This window comes from Amblyomma americanum, chromosome 1 (assembly GCF_052857255.1).
Source record: "Amblyomma americanum isolate KBUSLIRL-KWMA chromosome 1, ASM5285725v1, whole genome shotgun sequence".
NCBI classification, from domain to species: domain Eukaryota; kingdom Metazoa; phylum Arthropoda; class Arachnida; order Ixodida; family Ixodidae; genus Amblyomma; species Amblyomma americanum.
Window position 1 is genome coordinate 387,915,154 of NC_135497.1, and position 20,138 is coordinate 387,935,291.

Genomic DNA, 20,138 nt, shown 5'->3' on the forward strand with positions numbered 1-20,138 from the left:
GCTGTGCATGTATAAGCAATCTCCGACGATTATAGACAGTGAAGCAACACATATATCTGGCCATGAAATCGTTTATTTACAAGTTAGAGGGAAAACTTTTGCAGAATTCGATCTACAACACAAAAAGGCTCAGTTTATTTTCTTTTCTTCTTATGCACTATATACTCCTGATTTATGCCCTTAAGCAAAAAGCGAATCTTTGTGAGGCAATAGAAACGTAAAACTGATGCTGTCAGCACTACAGAATGTTCAGAACAACCAATTTTTGGCACATCACCAACGGACTGTAGAATCTCTGCTGCAGCTTCGGCATGCAAGAGCGTTCGGCTGAACGCATGTGTAAGTTTGTTTTCAAGGACGTTGACAAGATTGTAAAATGATACTGACGGATATAAAAGGCCCCTAAGGTCCCTCTCATTAGTTGCCTCAGCTGGAAGTTCGTTGGGAATGTTGCCTTTATCACACAGACATGCTCGTCTGCAAGCTTCACCATGAGTTGTCAAAACACGCTTCCTAACCACATAGCCTGCAATGTAATATATCAGCTGCGCATCACTGTGTCACACAGCATAGCTGTGATGGTCTACAGCCACTTCAACGCTTTCCACAGCCACTTTTATGTTGAAGGCATCTCGCCCTCGCATGAGAAAACGCTACTACAGACACTGCAATACAGGCGACGAAACGAACTGAACAGCTACGGCATGTGCAAGGCCGACGCGGCTGGCTGAGCTTACCGCGCCGCTGGTAGCAGCGCCACATTCCCCCTAGCGGCATCGGTGCGCAGAGGTGTCACGCGCGGCCGAGAGAAAGCGGCGCGGTCTCCACACCTTCCCATTCTAACCACCCTAGAGTAGTGGTCACTTTGTTGTCACCTTTTACTGCTGTTTTGTTCAATTTCTTCTAGTATACTTTGGTATTTTTTGTCTGTCTGTTTCATTTAGTTTTTCTTAGACCACTATGGATGGGGCTATGACCAAGAAACGACGGAAGCGTTATTTCTACAAAGACGAACCGTTTGTTTTCCCGAAGACCACACTTTACAGAAGGAAGCAAGAAGTGCGCCTTCGCGCTCAGCATTGTGCCTCATCGACGTCAGCTTCCTCAGCAGCCAACGACGGATATGTCAACGACGGAGGAGATCTGGGCGATTTTCTAAACCTTCGAAGTGGCGAGCAACCAGCAGCAGAACAAGCGGCGCAGCCAGCCTCGCCTACTTTGAGTGCCCATGATGAGCAGGCAGGCGGCAGCTCGTATGCCGATGACGAAGATTTATTCCGAACAGACGACTTTGACCGGCTTGACGAAACACCCGAAGTCAGCAGTTCTATGCCGGGAGAAACCGAAAACGACGACGGCGAATGCGAGTTTCTGGCATCGGACTTTGTCGAGCTTGAGGCAGCAACACTTCCGGGCTCCACAACGACAAAGGCAGCCGCGATCGTAATGATTATGGCGTTTGTCGTCACTCATGGCCTTACTTGGGAGGCCCTGAATGATCTGCTGCGCCTCATAGATAGCCTGTTTGGCTTTAAAGGTGTACTTCCACGGTCAAAGTTTGTGTTCCGAAAGCTTTGGTCGTCGCGCAAGGAAAAGCTGGTGAAGCGGTTTTTTTTTTATTGTGACACCTGTGGCAGTGTGCTTGTGTAGGTGCCCGGAATGTCATCACAGAGGTGCCCGGACTGCGAGGTCCACACTGAACTTTCTGTTCTGAAAGCTAGGGGACATTTTTCATCATTTTAGATATGAGAGAACAGATGAAATGGGGGGGGGGGGGGGTTGCATGAAAAATCAAAGGCTGCATTGTTTGAAAGACTTGTGAACCTGAAGGCAGTCATTCAGCAAGGAGGAGCAGCGCTGTTGCAGGACATCACAAGTGGATCTATGGCCGAGGAGTTGAGGAAGAGCGGCAAAATTGGCTGGATGGATCTTACCATCTCCATAAACACAGATGGAAGCCCCGTATTCAAGTCATCGTCATCATCTGTGTGGCCAATCCAGTTTGTGATTAATGAGTTGCCACCTTGCGAAAGGCTAAAGAACTGCTTGATAGGTGGGCTGTGGTTCGGCCAGCACCCGTACATGAGAACCTTCTTAACCAAATTTGTTGAAGTGATCAATCAGTTTGGCAAGGTCACTTGGAAGGCAGGTCATACAGTGCTGTCATCAGGGCTTTACGTACTGTGCTGCTGCGTAGATGCGCCAGCCCGAGCATCTGTGATCAACATGGTCCAGTTTAATGGTCTCTTCGGCTGCCCTTGGTGCTACAATTGTGCTGAGTTTCACGAAGGTATGGTTGATCAACTTTGTCATTGCATCTGGCTGAACACTTGTGCATTTATGTTAACTTAGTGGATATGCTTAATAATTTCATATCGTAATTTTGAAAAGCTTATAATATGCCCTGAAATGCATTTAAGGTGTTCTAAGTTAGCCACGACCAAAAAATGGATAAGTTGAAGTGGTGTTGAAATACTGCTAAGGAAAACCGTTGCATTTGCAGTGGTCATTTTGTATTAAAGGTGTCAGTGCACTTTGTCAATGCTCTGGCTGCACCGAAATTTACCATTAGAAACATGTGATATAGATGTGCCACACTTATCCGTGACAGCATATGTTTGGTGCAAAGTATTGAAGGCGGACTGTTGCGAGGTACGGGCTGCGGACTCGGTGAAGGTTAGGAACTGGGTCTTTATTTTGAGATTTTGACCCAAAAGAAGAAAGGAGGACCCCAGGCCCTTGAAGTTGCAGACTGGCTCCCCGAGCAGCTGCTCTCTTCTGCTTCCGGCGGAAGACTCTCGTTGTCCGTTGACGGTCGCGTTTTCGAACGGCGTGGTCACGTGACCTAGCTGCGGGTTCTAGGAAGGAAGCGTCCTTGGTGGCGGAATCTAGACCAACCCCAGCTCCGACGCGAGAGGAGTGGGGAACAGGCACGCTTCAACACCCTCATAAACCCTCATAAACACCCTCATAAGTCCGAGAGGGCTGCGTCTTCGGCCGAGCTTGAGCTTATATATATAGCTTATATATATATATATATATATATATATATATATATATATATATATATATATATATATATATATATATATATATATATATATATATATATATATTATTTGTGCCCATTTAGAGCTGTCCAACTCTTATATTGTACATGCTTGAAGTGGTAATTAACATGACAAAGTTGTGATTATTAATAATGTAGTGCATTCTGCATACAGGTCGCAATAAGTTTGCACAACCGACAGAGTTTTCATGCTTCTGGAAGTTGTGCTGATCTCAGATAGCATCCTTATGTTCCTGACTGCATGCATAGACTGTTGAGATACGAACCCTGATCATGGTGCTCTTAAACCTTCTGCAGGCACAGGCATATAGGAGGTATTCACGTGACGTCATCCACAAGGAGTGCTAGCATCTGGCGCGGCATTCACTATGTTCACAGTAAAGTTCACCGCCATTGCAGCCAGCCGCAGCATTGAACTCCTTGCGTGTTAAATGTCTCTCACGTCTCATAGTAGACAATTTCTGTCTGACGTGGGAACGCTTTTGACAGAGTGGGTACACAGTGGTGCTCAATGAAAAAAGCAGCATTTTGGCAGGACACAGTAAGGAGAGGACAGGAAGGGTGCTACATTTAAAACTGAATGAAAATGAACACCGAAAAAACGTCCCCTCAACAAGCATCAACATGCATGCGCAAATCTTCAAATAATGCAAAAAAACGACAATGATAACCTAGAAATCAGCCAGTAAAAGAAAAAGAGAGAAAGTGAGAAAGGAAAAAGGGAAGCGAAAGCTCATGAAGACTGAAGCATGAACAGCATGAAAGAGATAAATAGCGGACACCCTAAAAAGGTTTCACTTGGTGAAAACAAACTTATACGACCGAGGAGGTGCAGGTGTGGCATGCGACATGCAGGACTGCTGCTTTAAGTTGAATTCACTAATGTCGAGGCTTGTCTTGTGCATGGCTTGAGTTTTCGACAGGTCAAAAAATGAAACTGTGCAAATTTCTGAAGCCATGCAAATGTTTGACAAAAGGAGACATGCGTGAGAGTGCGGAGGACTGGAGTGCCACTTTTTGGAGGGTAAGTAATTTGAAACGTGTCGGCTCAGTTAGCTAGTCGTTAGCTTGTCATCTGTGTCTACTGAAAGTAACATGCTAATGCGCAAGCTAGCGGAATCGCTACACATGGCATTGCTGTGAACCTAGATTCCAGGCCATGTGCATTTGAAGCAGTTTTATGTTGCTACAATAAAAACTACAAAACATTCTCGCTAGGTCTGCTGTTCATGCTGTGAGGACATTACAGTTTTTGCTTCACTGTTCGGTCACGTAAATAAGGCAGGTATTACGCTTGGACTTTCTGCTCGAACAGCATATGTTAAGCTTCAACGGATTTTGGACTGCAGCTGTTGTAAATATGATTTTCTGTGCTGCTAACTTTTGTAACTGGAGCTTGTAATCATGCGCTCCTTATCGATGACTTGTCCCATGTGAGTAGCAGACAGTACCAACCGATACAAAAAAGCTTCAAGATGTGTACATTCTTACGTGTAATGCAGCTTGCTAATTTGGCTGTCTAGTTGTAGCGCAAGCTAGGGCGGCTGCCTAAAAGCAACACTGAAAGGCAGTAGTGTGGCTTGGTGGGATTGTTGGTTCATAGTCTTGAAAAACTGTAGCGCAGCAGAAGACGGAATAGCGCCTGTGGTGTTTGTCTTTGTTCTTTGTGTTTTCGTCTTCTGCTGCCAAACAGTGTTTTTCAATACTAGGAGGCAGTGCAGCTATACCACGGCAACGAAGAATTCTGCTGCAAAGTTCATGCGCATAGAGTATTACACATAGAAAGTGGACGCTGGTGCATTTAAAAACGTCCAAAATGTTGCGGATCACTAACAGGTGCCTCGCGGCGTACATGACACTGTGCGAACCAGCGCAAAACGGCCCCAAGAAATGCACGCTAGCCGCAGCGACGCTCGACCGCCTGGTAGCACTGCTTCAGTGAATACCTCCTATAAGGAGTATGCACGAAAGACGGCCGCGTGATTCTATGTGGTGAGCAGCCATCTTGTATTCATTAGCCGATGCCCACTACACTCGCAGCAGCCGCTACAGCAACATGCTGTGCTGAAGCAAGCATGAGCGTGATAACTGCTTGTAATGGATGGGCTACAAGTAGCCTAACTGTTAGCAAAAAGAATGGCTTCAGTTTCTACATATTACGCAGTGACACTATCTGAATACGGTTTGGATGGACCTTTTCACACTGCAGGCAAGCGTCTGCGTCCAGGACATAGCTTGTGCTATGCATGTATGCTTCAGACATCCAACAGTTCTTGATGTTAGGAAAAAGCTTCATTACTCATAAGCAACTGAAGTTGTGGAAGGCACTGAGGCCTACAACTTGTAATGAGCGACTGAGTGCGTGAGCTGTCAGTGAAGGAAGTGTCGGCTGACGCCGTAGTCGTGATAACAAAGGTTAGGCGGCTTCTTTTGTACCTTAACTTGTGTGCAAAGCCAGGACCAGGCTCTGCTAACAGTGTGGATGGTGGCCAAGAGCAAAGGCGACGAATTGCTGCACACTGCACCTGCATAAAAGGGAATGGCGAATCATCTTACCATGTTGCTGCCATTTTTTTCTTCATCGAGCATGGTATGTGTGCGCGTCTAGAGTGTTCTTGCACTGGCAGCACGAACACCTGGCTTCCATCCCACGTACGAAAAGTGGAAGTCATATTCGATGCACGCCATACTCGATGGAGAAAAGGATGGCAGCAACATGGGAATGGGAACAGGCTTTGCCATTCCCTGCCGTGCAGGTGCAGTGTGCAACGATTGCGTCGCCTTCGCTCTTGGCCACCACCCACACAGTTAGCAAAGCCTGGTTCTGGCTTTACACAGTCTACCTGCGAATAAAATGCACTATCAGCACATGTTAAGGTGGAAAAGCCGCGTCACCTTTGTTACCATGACTATGGCGTCAGCCGACGCTTCCTTCACTGACCGCTCGTGCACCCAATCGCTCATTACAAGTTGTAGGCCTCAGCGCCTTCCACGACTTCAGTTGCTTATGAGTAATGAAGATTTTCCTTAACATCAAGAATTAGTGGATGCCCGAAGCATCCACGCATGGCCACAAGCCAATGTCCTGGATGCAGTTGCTTACCCTCAGTGCGAAAGGGTCTGTTTCTGTGTTCTCCTCATTACGCTGCCTATCATATTTGGACAGAGTCACTGCATAATATCCAGGAACCGAAACCATTCTCTTTGCAAACAGTTAGGCTACTTGTAGCACGTCACTTACAAGTAGGGGTTCGACATTTCAGTATGCCGATTTCAGTTTTCAAAATCCGGCTTCAATTGAAATACGTGCGTATTCTTGGCATGCAAGGCACAGATAGCTGCCTGTTGAATGAGAGTTACACTCAGCCTAAGCTGAAATTAAGTAAGCAGGAAGCCAGGGGCATGATGCGACAATGACGTTGATCCTTTTCTCCTGGCCAGCAGGAGACGAAATTTCCCCAATGCGGCCTGCATAGCAATGGGTTTGAGACCCCTGCTATAAGTGAAGGGAGTACAGGAACATAGAATATTTGTTTGTTAGTGGTATCTGACAGCGCGAGCCACTAGTGACAATACGTGCAGCGCGCCCTCCCTGATATTGCCTGTCCACTCACGCATTTTATATCTATGCATATCGCAAGTCGTCATCATAATTCAACATTGCACATTTGTTGATCACGTGTTTCTGTTTATGTCTCTAGGGTAGACGAGTACAATAGGCTGACTCAGCAACGTGCGCGGTCGGGTTGGAATGACTACCGGAAAGTTGAAGCCGCGCAAGACCTGCAAGCAAAGCTGTGCCGCGATAGCGACTTGTGATAAAGTGACAAAACCTCTGTCATCATGGATGCTAACGGCAGTCTCTTACGGGTTTTTTCCTGAAAAAGCCCTGCTCGATGAAATTGCGAGGGCAAACATCCTAGCGTTTCCTGGTCTCTCCACTTGTCACGCCTGCACTTGCGAGGGGTACTCTCAAAGGCAGCTGTACCGCATGCACGAGCGTCATGCGCGCTGCGATAGTTTATAAATTCGCACACCTCCTACAAGCGCAGCAACGCGACTGCTTCCCTGGTTTCTTAGCGTGGACAAAAATACTGTTGTCACTTACCAGCCAGTTCTTCTATATCGCCGGGATAAAAATCTTCTACGCCATCCGGAGCGTCTTTGTTGCGCCAGTACACTAACTTGTTTTTGGCCAAGTCTTTTGTATCTTTTGTGGATTTGGGGCAATAATCTTTAATGAGGCTGACTGGCACGACGGCCTTTTCGCCGTCTTTATATAACACATAGGCGAGCAACGGCTTCATAATAACAAAATATTTTTTGTGAGCTAACAGAGCAGAGTAGCTAGGCGGTAAAAAAAGTTGCAATAACAGGCTAACAACTACGGTGGCAAGGAGCTTTGGATGCTTTTGGCTTCTTATAGCCATGCTTTGAATAGGCAATTTTTTTAGCGCGCACGCGGAGCATATTTTAATGAATAAGCATACAATTGACAGTTTTTTTTTTGGTGTTACAAAGCCGGCTGCAGTTACCCAATGGACTTTGAATTGCTTCGGTGTTTTGCACAGCGCATTTGGCGGTCGTATCCGGAGGGTGAAAGTCAAGACAATCAAGACTTCAAGAGTCAAGACCAGTCAAGACCGATAGAGTAGTTAAGGTGGCTAGAATGGAAAGGTGTGAAAACCGGCCGGGGAAGCACGGCCCCGCAGCGCTGACGGCAGAGACGCGGTAAGGCGTGGCCGAAATGAGCGCATCGCGCAGGACAAATTTTTACCACTGAGGCGAAAATGAGCCCGTTTCGCATATCACGCGTTTTCTGTGAGTGTCAAAGAATGAATCTTTGCCATGAAGTAATGTTTAGTCAACTCGCATTATTATTCCCGTGAAATATGCTGCTTCACAAGCCCAGTTTTCATTGAATAGCTGGACTGAAGCGCGTTTTGTGCGTGCCTATTTCGAGACGCTTTCCAGGATGTGAGGTACGCCGTAGTAGAAGGTTTCGGAATAATTTCAACCATCTGAATTTCTAAAACGTTCACTGACTCTCTACATTGCGCCGCCATCGAAACGCAGCCCCTACGGCGAGAAGAGCAGGCTGTAATGCGTGCCACAGGACCTGAAAACTACACTTGCATTGGCTGAAGGCGCCACAACGCACAAACCAGTTTTTCTCGGCGCTTTCGAACCTGTAGCATGTATGCCATCTTGACGCTTACGTAAGCGTTCCCCCCCCCCCCCCACCCCAATTTTACTAGAGGAGGCAGCGCCCCCCGTCTCCAATTGCTGACACTTGGATCAGATTGCTGACAATGGAAAGACTTCAGTTCTACGACTCTTTTAATGCAAACCACAGAGGGGCTGAGTTACTTGGCTTCGTAGCCAGTTGTAAAGCATTTCGTATCACCAACCTAAACCAGTCATGTCCCAACAGAAGTCAACTGTCTGACCCATGTACATGATCATAATTAGCAGAATTTAAACAAACTGTGCACAAACTTTTGAATTACAATTGATCACTCCTCATGTGTAAAGCTTAGGTCTCCATTTCAATTCGTTTTATATTGCCGTGAACCTTTGCACCGTTTGTTCGATCGAACTCAAAATCGCTGGCACGCGGTTTTATCATTTTGTTTTGTAATGCAAGATGCGACCAGAATTATTTCCATTTATCATGGCCACGTAAAAATGCTTTCACATTCTTCCAGATTGTTGTAGTTGCTTTTGGTTCCTTATCTCGAACGTTTCTTGTCAGCTTAAAATTGAGCGCGGCCAAGTACTGCAGGCATTCAGTCCGATGACCACCGAGCACGCTTGTGGCTATCGCCACCGCCGAGTCATTCAGTTCTTATTGGGCGCGAGTCAGCCCCTTAAATTTTCTTTTGGAAGTTTTTTCGTTGTCTTCCTGACTGATGGAGCGCCGTCACCCCCCGTGACAGTTTGCATCAACCTTTGAACCTTGAAAAGTAAGAAATAATTAAAAATATAAAATTTATTGTGTAAATGAGCATTAAACAAATAACAAAATAAGCTCGAAGTCTTGCCTTCTAGAAAAAGTTCCGGGGCTGTGCATGTATAAGCAATCTCCGACGATTATAGACAGTGAAGCAACACATATATCTGGCCATGAAATCGTTTATTTACAAGTTAGAGGGAAAACTTTTGCAGAATTCGATCTACAACACAAAAAGGCTCAGTTTATTTTCTTTTCTTCTTATGCACTATATACTCCTGATTTATGCCCTTAAGCAAAAAGCGAATCTTTGTGAGGCAATAGAAACGTAAAACTGATGCTGTCAGCACTACAGAATGTTCAGAACAACCAATTTTTGGCACATCACCAACGGACTGTAGAATCTCTGCTGCAGCTTCGGCATGCAAGAGCGTTCGGCTGAACGCATGTGTAAGTTTGTTTTCAAGGACGTTGACAAGATTGTAAAATGATACTGACGGATATAAAAGGCCCCTAAGGTCCCTCTCATTAGTTGCCTCAGCTGGAAGTTCGTTGGGAATGTTGCCTTTATCACACAGACATGCTCGTCTGCAAGCTTCACCATGAGTTGTCAAAACACGCTTCCTAACCACATAGCCTGCAATGTAATATATCAGCTGCGCATCACTGTGTCACACAGCATAGCTGTGATGGTCTACAGCCACTTCAACGCTTTCCACAGCCACTTTTATGTTGAAGGCATCTCGCCCTCGCATGAGAAAACGCTACTACAGACACTGCAATACAGGCGACGAAACGAACTGAACAGCTACGGCATGTGCAAGGCCGACGCGGCTGGCTGAGCTTACCGCGCCGCTGGTAGCAGCGCCACATTCCCCCTAGCGGCATCGGTGCGCAGAGGTGTCACGCGCGGCCGAGAGAAAGCGGCGCGGTCTCCACACCTTCCCATTCTAACCACCCTAGAGTAGTGGTCACTTTGTTGTCACCTTTTACTGCTGTTTTGTTCAATTTCTTCTAGTATACTTTGGTATTTTTTGTCTGTCTGTTTCATTTAGTTTTTCTTAGACCACTATGGATGGGGCTATGACCAAGAAACGACGGAAGCGTTATTTCTACAAAGACGAACCGTTTGTTTTCCCGAAGACCACACTTTACAGAAGGAAGCAAGAAGTGCGCCTTCGCGCTCAGCATTGTGCCTCATCGACGTCAGCTTCCTCAGCAGCCAACGACGGATATGTCAACGACGGAGGAGATCTGGGCGATTTTCTAAACCTTCGAAGTGGCGAGCAACCAGCAGCAGAACAAGCGGCGCAGCCAGCCTCGCCTACTTTGAGTGCCCATGATGAGCAGGCAGGCGGCAGCTCGTATGCCGATGACGAAGATTTATTCCGAACAGACGACTTTGACCGGCTTGACGAAACACCCGAAGTCAGCAGTTCTATGCCGGGAGAAACCGAAAACGACGACGGCGAATGCGAGTTTCTGGCATCGGACTTTGTCGAGCTTGAGGCAGCAACACTTCCGGGCTCCACAACGACAAAGGCAGCCGCGATCGTAATGATTATGGCGTTTGTCGTCACTCATGGCCTTACTTGGGAGGCCCTGAATGATCTGCTGCGCCTCATAGATAGCCTGTTTGGCTTTAAAGGTGTACTTCCACGGTCAAAGTTTGTGTTCCGAAAGCTTTGGTCGTCGCGCAAGGAAAAGCTGGTGAAGCGGTTTTTTTTTTATTGTGACACCTGTGGCAGTGTGCTTGTGTAGGTGCCCGGAATGTCATCACAGAGGTGCCCGGACTGCGAGGTCCACACTGAACTTTCTGTTCTGAAAGCTAGGGGACATTTTTCATCATTTTAGATATGAGAGAACAGATGAAATGGGGGGGGGGGGGGGGGGTTGCATGAAAAATCAAAGGCTGCATTGTTTGAAAGACTTGTGAACCTGAAGGCAGTCATTCAGCAAGGAGGAGCAGCGCTGTTGCAGGACATCACAAGTGGATCTATGGCCGAGGAGTTGAGGAAGAGCGGCAAAATTGGCTGGATGGATCTTACCATCTCCATAAACACAGATGGAAGCCCCGTATTCAAGTCATCGTCATCATCTGTGTGGCCAATCCAGTTTGTGATTAATGAGTTGCCACCTTGCGAAAGGCTAAAGAACTGCTTGATAGGTGGGCTGTGGTTCGGCCAGCACCCGTACATGAGAACCTTCTTAACCAAATTTGTTGAAGTGATCAATCAGTTTGGCAAGGTCACTTGGAAGGCAGGTCATACAGTGCTGTCATCAGGGCTTTACGTACTGTGCTGCTGCGTAGATGCGCCAGCCCGAGCATCTGTGATCAACATGGTCCAGTTTAATGGTCTCTTCGGCTGCCCTTGGTGCTACAATTGTGCTGAGTTTCACGAAGGTATGGTTGATCAACTTTGTCATTGCATCTGGCTGAACACTTGTGCATTTATGTTAACTTAGTGGATATGCTTAATAATTTCATATCGTAATTTTGAAAAGCTTATAATATGCCCTGAAATGCATTTAAGGTGTTCTAAGTTAGCCACGACCAAAAAATGGATAAGTTGAAGTGGTGTTGAAATACTGCTAAGGAAAACCGTTGCATTTGCAGTGGTCATTTTGTATTAAAGGTGTCAGTGCACTTTGTCAATGCTCTGGCTGCACCGAAATTTACCATTAGAAACATGTGATATAGATGTGCCACACTTATCCGTGACAGCATATGTTTGGTGCAAAGTATTGAAGGCGGACTGTTGCGAGGTACGGGCTGCGGACTCGGTGAAGGTTAGGAACTGGGTCTTTATTTTGAGATTTTGACCCAAAAGAAGAAAGGAGGACCCCAGGCCCTTGAAGTTGCAGACTGGCTCCCCGAGCAGCTGCTCTCTTCTGCTTCCGGCGGAAGACTCTCGTTGTCCGTTGACGGTCGCGTTTTCGAACGGCGTGGTCACGTGACCTAGCTGCGGGTTCTAGGAAGGAAGCGTCCTTGGTGGCGGAATCTAGACCAACCCCAGCTCCGACGCGAGAGGAGTGGGGAACAGGCACGCTTCAACACCCTCATAAACCCTCATAAACACCCTCATAAGTCCGAGAGGGCTGCGTCTTCGGCCGAGCTTGAGCTTATATATATATATATATATATATATATATATATATATATATATATATATATATATATATATATATATATATATATATATATATATATATATATATATATATATATATATATATATATATATATATATATATATATATATATATATATATACAGGGTGCCCCGCATAACTTGGACCCGGACAGGATATTAAAAAAGCCTAAGCGTTCCGCGGAACCGAAATCGCGTGGATGCTGTTAGGGTTTACTTCAAGTTTCAGTACAATTACTTTCTCGTTTTGCTTGAATAATTATTCAAGATAAATTATTATTTTTTTAAATATAGCTTGAAATGTTCGGGCGTCAATAGGAAAGTTGTGGACCTACATAAATATTGCCCAACCCAGGCACTTCCAACGAGATAGCCTTAGCGTGGCCGTTTTTATTCCGGAAAAACAAACGCCCGCGGAATTCAAAAAATACCACGTGACCGCGCGGTCCGTGCGCCAGAATGCGCAGCGATTTCTAGATCAATAAACGTTTTCTTGAGTTCTTTCATTTCATTTCCTTCGGATACAAGACTTTTGAAAATGTCGTTGTATTTCGATGACCGCACTTCAAGGACCGACTCAATGCCCTGAATCATTATTGTTGGCACTTTAAACTTATCATTAGTGTTGCCATGTTTTGCCAGGTGTTCTTACTCTCCCTTTTTTTCCCCGATATCTACGCCGCTCAGGATGACGTCAAGCTTAGCCATTATGCTTACCAACAAATTCTCGTCCAGACTACGCGTATTATCAGTGTCGGTTTTTACACTTGAGAGATTTGATTTTATGGACACACAGGCTGAACATGGCCACGTTTGCAGCTTATCTAGATTCATCTGCTTTAAGCGTGTTCTCGACGCACCCGAGCCCGTAGAGGGATGGTGATAAACATCCTTGGATACTCTACATGTTAATTACGGTTTTTTGGAGAAATCGAGGCAATAAAAACAGGGCAATGACGGGCAAACATTTTCACTGAGCACAGATGAGTACCCGTGGATCTAGAATTAAACTGAAATAAGAGTGCAAACAATTTCAATAATGCATAATAGTTTGCTTTAATGGGGTTTATCATGCCAGAGTGACTCGGGCTATGAGGGACGCAGTAGTGGAGGGTTCCCTGCCGAAAATTTCCGTACAACGGAGAAAACGGATCCATACGTACGAAATTATGGAACTACGGACTCCGCAATTTAAGGGTATCCGCATTCATCCGTACTTGACGGACACATATGGACCTCCGCCGGTTATGGACTCCGTACAGTTGAACTGAATGGACTCCACAGCAGTCCGTAAGCGGACTCCACATATTTGTGTGGACTCCGCACGACCATGTGGCTAGGGAGATTCAACCCGGATTACAATTGCACACAGTGGCAATGCAACAGCAAGCATGCAGCTTTTAGAAATATGAGGTAGCTATGCAGTCCTTCAAAGATATACGTCTTGAATATTGCTTGCAGGAGTAAAAATTCACAATGAGACTGAAATATGTACAGTATATAGACAAAATTTTTGTGGGATGCGGATTCGAGAAAAATTTATTTCTGCATTGCCTCAATATGCAGTCAGCTGGTATTTTTGCAGATGGAGCACGCATGTGCCCTCATACTCCAATGATTTTCATTGCCTTGCTTTGCCTGAAGAAATATTTCTTTTTCCGCGAACCCAGATCATGCAAACTTTTCTCCATATATGACTCTACATGTATGTGTGACATGCATGAACAGCACTCACTATCAGTGTAAGTGCTGCTGAAATGTACAGCTATACAAAGTACTTTAAATATCTTTAATTAATATATGCATATATCTAGCCGGAGCTCAATTTTTTAGGACCTTCAGCATGTCACGAGAGATCGATTGATGCTGCGCAAGCGCTCCTCCCTCGCCTTGCTGCTGGGATGGTACTCAATGTACATCTCGAAGGCAGCTGAAAACAGTAAAAAAAACTTCATATACAAAGTATTGAAAACCGATGCAATCTGTGCGCTTTTTATAAGAAAGATGAAAAAATGGACCATTATAATTACTTTGCACTGTATTGATTCAGAAATAACATGCTACAAACTGTTTCTTGCACCATATTCTTTTAAAGGGTTACAAGCGTCGTCACCATAGCAGAGAAAGTTATTTCCCTATGGTTAGTTACAGGTTTGCAACTACAATTATAGAATCACCAAATAAACTTCATGAAAAGTATTATATGCAACTCCAAGGACCAAATGTAAATGTATTATAGTCTTCAAATATGTGAATGAGAAAACAGTACCATGCAGAGAAAATGCTTTACAATAAATAGCCTTACTTCGGAGAGCTTTGGCTTTTTTGGGCGTAAGAGCCCGCCTCGCGGGTGACTCAGAAGCTCCCTCTTTTTGCAGGAAACGGTGGCAGGGCCTACTGGTTATGCTCCTATTATAGAGCTCCTTCATACCACATAGAGCCTTTGCCGTTTCCCGCACAAAGAGAGAGTCCTTGGGCTGTGTCAGAAGGTAATTCCATTTCCCTCTAGGGAGGGTCACCCCACAGGCCAAGTGCACCTAAAAAAATTTTTGAAGTAAGGTACGTCAGACACACTAAGAAAAAGCGCATCATCAAGTAAAATATTGGTTACTGATAATCAACAAAAAGCTGATTTATGCTTCATACAGTGCTAATGTGAACCATAGTGCATGCGGCAGCTGGGCTACGATAAGGAATAAGAGGAAGTTATGAATTGTAGGCCACAACAGTTCCGAAGCCTGAAGAAATGTAGGCCACCAGCGCAGCCCAAACAACTTCCATTTCTCACTCTTGTTTAGTTTCTCATCACAACAGTTACCAAAAGTGACTGCTTTTGAGGTTCTATTACTGGTGATACGCTAATCCAAAAGTTCTATGTAAGCACATCCCTCTTGTGAGCCATCTCCAGTTAACCCCCCTGAAACGAAATCCGAACCAAATATTTCTAATTCCCTGTTAGCTAGCCATAGAAGTCAATGCAACAAAGTTCTTGCCACAACGAACCACTTTTCAGATTTGTTTTCACTTCAACAAAATCTTTGTTCAGTGGAGCTGGGCTTAAAAATTCATTTTACGATAACATAGGCACATTTAACACCAACATTTGTAACTTTTCGTACATCTCCACCACTAACAACAAAAATAAAATTAATGGGTGACGATTATCAGACCTGAACGTTCTTTCCAAGCTCTTCCTGACTCTCAGGCTTTGTTAATTCGCCTGATGGCCTGAATATTATTCCATTTTAATAAAGCTGCGAGTATAAATGAAAATCTCCATTCTGAACCTCCTCATTTTCTTTTCCTCCGTTCTGTACATCATTCTGTACATCGCCTCTTGGGACCTCTTGCTGCTCCTGGGCGATTTCCGAAACAGTGGGCACAGAAATCTGCACCTGTAAAAACAAAATTGTCATTTCAGTTTCCAATTATTGTGCATAGGTATTCATCAAGAATCAGCAAGTAGAGGGCACTATTATTATTTATTTAAATTTTAATTAAAGTTAGTCACAGTGTTAGGTTATGTGCTATGCATGCAAATTATGTGATAGCACCTTTGCAATAAGGAGGCATACTGAGTAAAGCATAATAAGGTAGTAGGCTAATACCCCTGTCACACTAACAAATTTCACTTCACTTTATTTTACTTAAAGATCCCAAATGCGGTGTTACATAAAGGGTGGGAAATACATGGTGCAGCGTTGACAGCAGTCATAAACGATGATGGGCAAGTTATGGCAGCGATATGATAGGGAAGGCCGTTCCAGTCAGTTGCTACTCGACAAAGTGATGAGTTGGTAAAGACGTTGGCACGGGCACGCAGGTGCAGAACTTGAAGAGGGTGGCCGATGCGATGACTGTGCGCATCGCATCGAAGTGACTGTGCGCATAGCGGGGTAGATACGACAGGTTTTAGGACATTATTAACATAAAAGTGACGCTATGGTGGAGTAATTGCCGGCAGAATAAGCAAGGCTAATGCCACCTGTACCATTCAACACCTCAACTCAACTCATGGGATCTGCGTGGTGCTGCTGCGCAGATGTAGGGTTCTCGTCTTAAATGTCATTAAATTAATGTCATTCAGTCTCTTTCGGTCCTACACGGTAAAAAAAATGTCATTTACAAATGATGGTAATGACAATTGGAGAAAAAAAAAGTCAAATTAAAAGAGACCAGCGCCCTTAAAATGTGCTTGAAATTGTTGCGTACTGTTTCAAAAGCTGTTAAGAACATTTGTGGGCAATATTAAGGCTTGAAATATTATTTCTGGCAATTCTGCAGCACTTAAATTTAACCATCAAAAGCCAAGCCAAGGACAAAGTCAACCACAAATCTGATAAATATAAACACACAAAATGGCTGGCATGACAAGGTGGAGCTCGGGCCATTGAAATAACTTCCAAAAGGTGAAGCACTCAGTTACAGCATTAAGTACTTCCCAGCCAAACGAACATCGAACGCCAGCCAACAATCTACAAAAATGACCCCATACAAAAACTCGAGCATTCCCATTAGAATAACTTTTGAACTAATAGTAATAACCACTGCTGTAACCAATGTATCTTTGAGGAGATGCCAGCTATCCGTCCCATCATTCTGTGTAGAGTTATTAAAATGGTATTCGCGCATCTTGCAGCAGACAACGGCACTGTCAGTTCATGACATAGCTCAGCTAGGCTTCTTCAATATGGCTGTTGCTGCCAGGGCGAGGGGCTTAGAGCCGATAACATTAATTGGAATTGCCAGCCCAAATGCGCAAGTAGAGCTCTACATCTTTTTTTTAGGTATGCATAAAACGTTGTGGCTAGTACCTGCAAGGTAAAACCACGATTTTTTGGTAGACCATGTCATGACCCCTTTAAGACGTCGATTCTACGCTTTGCCCTCATTGTGAACAAGGCTCCCGTATAGAAGCCGAAATGTCGTTTTCTTCGTTCTTTTGGTGGGCATCATTTATTTTTTGTCATGCATCATCCTGACCAGATGGGTTTCCGTCTAACTCTTGACTTCAATATTCTAAAAACACACTGCCAATGTATGTTTCCACGAACTATAGTTAGGGCTGCTTGTATTCTTTCGTGAAAAATCGTGATTTAAATAAGAGCTTGTTTCCAAATACAGTCAGACCTACATTATAACAGCTAAATAGTTATAATGAACAAAAAATTATGATAAAACCACGAAAATAGTATTGAGGGCAAATGGGCTGATCTTCTACCTCTGTCACACTGGAAGACTTATCGTCATACTAACTGAACAACACGCGGTGCACCTAATACCGTTAGGTCTCTTTCGGCACTACACAGTAATAATTGTAGTTAACTGTATTAATATATCATGTGTGCCACTCACTTGCACTGGCAGCCACTGCTGTGCTGGGCTCAGACTACAGGAGGCAGCAGCCTCCATTCCACTTGCTCCAGCTGCAGCCAGCTCTGGCAGCCCTTCATCTGGCGCGTCTCGCAGTTCAGACGATTCTGCTGCTGCCGTTACGTCCAAGTTGCACACCTACACGACTAATTGGAAACGCCCTTGTGTATGACAGTATTGAACCTCACTACATTTCACATACCTGCTGCTGTTCGCTGCACTGGCAGATTTTTCTTTTCTTCAGGTGTTCTTGCACCTCTCCTGCACGATAAAAGCACTTGTATTCATGCCAAACAGATGGCCTGGACACCCCGTCACCAGTGAAAACCCAATATTGATAAAAATAAAAGCGCAATATCTGGAGACAAAGAATGCGATTTGCGCGATATGTTAAACTGAGTGTTCACATAATGAATAAGGTTCGGTTCATGAGGGTTTAACGTCCCAAAGCGACTCAGGCTATGAGAGACACCGTAGTGAAGGGCTCCGGAAATTTCGATCACCTAGTGTTCTTTAACATGCACTGACATCACACAGTACGCGAGCCTCTATAATTTCGCCTCCATCAAAATTCGACCGCCGCGGCCGGGATCGAACCCGTGTCTTTCGGGCCAGCAGCCGAGCGCCATAACCACTCAGCCACCACGGCGGCTTACATAGTGAATGCTTCTCAATTTCTGCCATTACAGATGGTCTTTGTAATCTTTTTTTTTTTGCACCCATAAGCAGATACTACACATTCCGCTTGTGTGCAACATAAGAAACAAGCCTTTTTCTAAGCAAAAAAAAAGGATCCAAGAAAGCCATGAAAATAAGCTTTTTCAAGCCAGTAAGTTTTCTGCTTATTTTTATCCAACTTCATACTTCAATATACATTGTATTGCATAACAATGCACTCAGCAAGACTGCATAACTGGGGTGTATAGCAGGGAAGGTGTGAAAAGCGGCCAGGCGAAACTGGCGCTTGAACGCATGAATGACGTGACAAGTAAACAGAGCAGCTTAAGGTCTTCAAACCTGTTTACAAATTAACAATTGTGACTGCACACTTCACAGATCACAGGGCTTTAATTTTCTTTGAGCTCAGTTCGAGGTTAACCTCACATTGGAGAGAAATCCCTGTAGAGCAGAAAAATATGTCCGCTCATTGCGTTGGTAGTGCGCATGATCAGCTGCATTATACTGAATTAACTCTCAAGATGTCTAACTCAAGTTACTGTCGTAAAGGATGCGACACTAATCCCAGATCGCTAAGCACTGCGCCAACATTTCTTTTCATCTCTGTACTGTGCTTTTTTTTTGTTCTGTACTTAAGTCACCTGCCTACAGAAAAGAAATACCCACATCAAGACTGCATGCAGTTACCAATTGAGTTTATCTTAAATATTGCAAGAATTGCCACACAGCATGGGTAATTCTAATTCATTTCAGGAGCATTCGCTTTATTTACAATAAATATTAGCATACTAAAACCGCATATTTTGCTTCTAAGCAACTTTCATAAATGGGAGAGTTCTCTTGCTGAGACTCGTCTCTTTTAGGGTACTTGTTGTGCGTAAAGATAGCAACCCCATCTTTCTAGACAGGTTCGATGAAGAGAAAAACTTTTTTAAATGGAAATTCCGAAATCGCAACCTTATACAAAGCGAAATTGTCAAATCCTTCAATGGCGAGAGGCGTCACTCGGCTCTTCAAGGTGCTGAGTGTCTTGCATTTTATCGAGCAAAATCATCTCATGCTCTTATACTCATGAATCACCATACTGGTAAAAAACACGTTAACATTAGCAAATGCATAATACATCTGTTCATTTCGAAGACTAAAACTCCTTCGTGCAATTTGCAGCAAGTGCAGCTTGCATGTCAGAAACTGCACAAAAACAATGCAGCACGACTATAAAAGCTGCGGCGTTCCACAAATATATGCCATGATCTTTGAGGCTGACAGCATTTTTTGTGGCACATCGCAAGCCTACATGAGATAACCACATCGTAAACTTAACCATGCGTGCATACATGCTGTTGATACTTCTAAGTAATGGCTGCCTCCCCGCTATCGTGGTGCCAGCGCCCTAGATTGCAGCTCTTGATTTTGCCCTAGCGACATTCACGTGCAAGCCGGCTACTCCTCTGAATGGTGAATGTACCGCGCTTTTCACCTTCTCCCTTCTAAGCACCTTAGCATATCTGTTTGACCAGTGTGGTGAATGACTAATTACGACACAGTGCTATTCGTAAAGCTCCAATTCAACAACAAGCAGTCTTAAAAAAACGGTGATCGTCAAGCAGTGCAATAAATCAGACCTCAGGCATAGACAATGCAGGCACCAAACATGATGCCCGTTTAAAAATGAGCCAAAAATAGATGTGTCATGTTACCTTGATTGCTTCAATATTGGCTGGAAGCCGCCACTCATTCTTCTATGCACTACACATACCATTCATTCCACTACACCTGTACTCTTATACTACTCAAAAAGATAAAACGGAACTTCTCACCAGCAAATACCGCCACAGCATTCTGAATTTTATCGACCAAAAAGTCAGCAATGAAAATACTATCAAGACCCTGAGGCAAGCAACTATATTTCC